Below are 3,743 nucleotides of genomic sequence, written 5' to 3' on the forward strand. Positions count from 1 at the left end.
GCCACTCCCGACAGCGCTGTCCCCGGAACTCCGATGCCCGCGGGGCTCCACACCGCCGCCTTCCCCTCTCACTCCCCCCTCCCGCATCCCTTCCACCAAGCCTGAAATTTCCATTTCTCCTGATTTCTCTGTTTTTTTTGGTGTTTCTCTTATATCTTGTATGCGATTATAAGTCGACTATTTTCCAGAGGAGCTCTGTACTCGTTTTTCTATATCTTTTTTTTTTACAGTTACTTTTGTAATCATGAAATCATCCACTTTTTCAGTGATTTTTATGCATATAACTATTTAAATTACATACAAATCATACATTTCATGATTTTTTCTCCATTGTAATAATTTCACCATAATTAATTTGTTCTTATATCTATTCATTTTTATAGAATATATAAATAAAATCGTGAAGCGAATCAGATCTATTTAAGTTCTCCGGCGTCTGCGAGGGAATTAATGGCTGAAGGGCCGGCGGTGAAACCGGTGCTCCAGAAGCCGCCGGGCTACCGAGACCCGGCGGCGCCGCGGCCGGTGGCCCCGAAGCCCCCGCCGCGGCGGCCACAGCTCCCCCCAACCTTCCGGCAGCCTGGGAAGGCCCCCGCCGCCGGCGCAGGCACTTCTCCTGCTGCCGCCTCTGCTGCTGGCTTCTCGCCCTCGCCCTCGCCCTCGCCTTCCTCCTCACCGTCGCCGGCGGTGTTGCCTACCTCTGGTTCCAGCCCCGCCTCCCCTCCTTCCGCCTCCAGTCCGTCCAGGCCTCGCGGTTCCGCGTCGCCACCAGATCCGACGGTACCTTCCTCGACGCCACCACAGCCGTCCGGATCCTAGCCTCGAATCCCAATGGTAAGATCGGGCTTGCGTATGGCGACGGGGAGGGGCGGGTGACGCTGGTGGACGACGACGGCGATGTGGATGTGGGGACGGCGGCGATCGCCGGATTCGTGCAGAGGAAGAAGAATGCGACGGTGGTGAGGTTCTTGGCGAGCGCGAAGGGAGTGATGGTGGACGACGCGGTGGGGTCCAGGCTGAAGGCCCGGTTCAGGAACAAGGAGATCCGGTTCGCCGTAGAGGTCCGGACGAAGCTCGGGTTTCGGGTGGCCGGTAAGACTACCGGGAAGGTGCCGATCCGGGTTCTTTGCGGAGCGGTGAGTTTAAGACAAGTGGAGGGTGGCCGGTTGTTGCCCAGGTGCCGCATCAACCTTCTCAGATGGTGAGTTCTTTTCCCATTTTTTTTTTTTTAGTTTTTAAAAATCTAAGTGACTTGAAACGTAATCGTAATTCATGGCTAGTTCTTTTAAAAAAAAAAAAATTGTACCACGGTCAGTTGGTTTGTGCGACTCTAATTTTTTATTAATATCCTTGAAATTTTATTATTACCTATACATTTGATATATCAAACTATTTACAATATTTGCTAAATTTTAGAATTTTTTATCATTATAAATATGACTTTAGAAATGTAACATGATCGCCATTGTGATATAATGGATATTAGCAGTAGAAGGGAGATGCGTACCTTATCTCATTTGACAATCAACCTACACAGTGGCGATGGTAGATGGATATCTTGTTGCTTTTAAAATATAGGTTACAGATCAAAAGGGAAAAATCATGGAGCTTCCTCTTTGTCATTGCATTTATTTATTACATATATTGCACCATCTTAATTGAACAAAAATAATTTTTGCATCGCAACCGGTGATCACATTTTTAACTCAGCTCTCATTATTAACAAGAGGGGTGCTTATGAGCCATGCCAAGTCAAATATTAGGTGCTTACCCTGACTCACACATTTAAAAGAGCTGATTTTTCTCAAACTTGACTCAAGCTTGAGTTATGCTTTGGATGAATTGCTCATTATTTTCGAACAAAACTACTATTCAAATTCAAATCATTTATGCACTGAGCTCCAAAAACTGTTTGAGCTCACCTCATTTCTTAACTAGGCCAAGCCTAAATGACTAAATACCAAATCAAACATGAGCTGCTCAAGTTCATAAGCAACTCGACTTATTTGTAGCCCTAGTTAAGAAAATTAGTGCATGCTTCGAGTACAATTTATGATGTTAGCGCTTTGAACCCACCATGATTTGTAATATGTTAATATCTACAAGTTGTTTGGATGACAACTCAAAATAAAAGCCATCAATTAATTAATCATTCTATATTAATATTGGTTCTAATACAATTTGTGGTCCATCTTCAGATGCCTTTCTAGCATTCTGTTCTTAGTGTTCTCCTGTTCCATACATCGTTATTCTGTTCCGGAAATGTCCAGGACTAGAGTCAACATAAAGGCAACATTATTGGTAGAAAAGATGGATTACGATGTAGATGTCACCATGAGCCATAAAATTCATTGTCTTTTAATAGATATGGAATGAATAAGCTTATATTGATCATATGGAAACTTTTCTATGTATCTGTCCTGCAACTCTCTCGAAATGAGATTTCATATCCTCCATCCATATTTAGCCCCAAGCCCCCTTTGAAACGTTATCCGTGCCTTGATGGGTAGCTTGGTGGACTCCATCAACTCTGACTATTGGTTCCAAGAATAGACAAACAGTGATGGGCGACCTTGCGTGACTATCAAAAATGACATATGCTCTTCATGGTGGGGTTGGTGTTTGTGGTGTTGAATTAAGACAGCACACCAGCCTTTTCTCTTCGCCATTTCCTTTTCTTAAATTGCTTATTATTTGTAGCAACACCTTTCAATTATTCTTTCGGGATCCTACCAATTGAAGATTGTTCACTAATCTATGATACCATACCTTCTAATGAATTGTTCGCCACTTATGAAGGAATAATGCTGTTGTCTATTGTCGTTGTTAGGGTTGGCATTAATGTTTGTAGTTCTCACATAGGTCATGCATGAAAAATTTCCTAAACATGTAAATAAGATATATTTTTTATTATTTGAATCTTTTCCTTAAATTTCATTATTGAAATTGTTTTAAAACATTTATTGAATTTTATGCATATATATTAATGCTGCTGCCCCTACCAGAATTTATTCCGGACTTATAGCCTCATAAACATAATATGGTGGCTATTCTTTTGTGTTTGGTTTAGGATTAATCTACGTTGATCGGGCAAGGCACTCCAAATGTCTGAAGGTGATTTGGTGTTGTACAGAGGATTTATATTTTCTTGGCCACCTATGTTATTGGATATGGTATCTTGGAAGTGGGAAGAAGAGACTGACCTCACGTGGTTTCAATTTGTGGAATTCGCAGCAAACTCGTATCCACATAACTTATTTTCTGCGAGAAGCCTATTAGAAGCTTGTGTTTCACACTTTAATGGATGCCAATTTTTTATTGTATAAGCCGTTTGTATTACTTTTCCAAAAACTGTAGTCTAAATAAGGATCTGGTTGGATTTGTTCTTGAAGAACCCTCCAAACACGATTAATAAATTTTTTTGCATGTAGATCGGTTGCTTGACTTTATTAATATAGAATGTGTTTATTTGTTTGGCACACTGCATGAAGATTACGTCAGTGTCACCAAGTGGGTTGGTATCGGTCACGTATAAATTTTGAACTATAACTACTTCATTGTGTGTTTGAGAACAAGTATAGTGGTTTTACTTGCTATAAGTCAAGATAAAACTCTGCTGCTAGACCTGCATCTCAATCTCTTTTTTTGGCTCCTCGGGCTAGCCTGCACTGTAGATGGTTCAGTTCGGTCATGTTTGACTTTCTTGTCTTTGGAGCCCAGTTAAATTCAGGCCTAAATCTAGC

The 3,743-nt window shown here is 41.7% G+C and overlaps 1 non-coding gene across 1 annotated transcript; it reads left to right on the top strand.

Moving 5' to 3' along the window:
• The first annotated feature begins 219 nt into the window (after nucleotides 1–219).
• Nucleotides 220–3,304, top strand: LOC105040743 (uncharacterized). The gene is made up of 2 exons (XR_012140110.1): nucleotides 220–1,201; nucleotides 3,071–3,304. It is a non-coding gene; the product is annotated as an uncharacterized protein (transcript).
• The last annotated feature ends 439 nt before the right edge of the window (nucleotides 3,305–3,743 follow it).

The sequence above is a fragment of the Elaeis guineensis genome, chromosome 3 (assembly GCF_000442705.2).
Source record: "Elaeis guineensis isolate ETL-2024a chromosome 3, EG11, whole genome shotgun sequence".
In the NCBI taxonomy this organism is placed as follows: Eukaryota; Viridiplantae; Streptophyta; class Magnoliopsida; order Arecales; family Arecaceae; genus Elaeis; species Elaeis guineensis.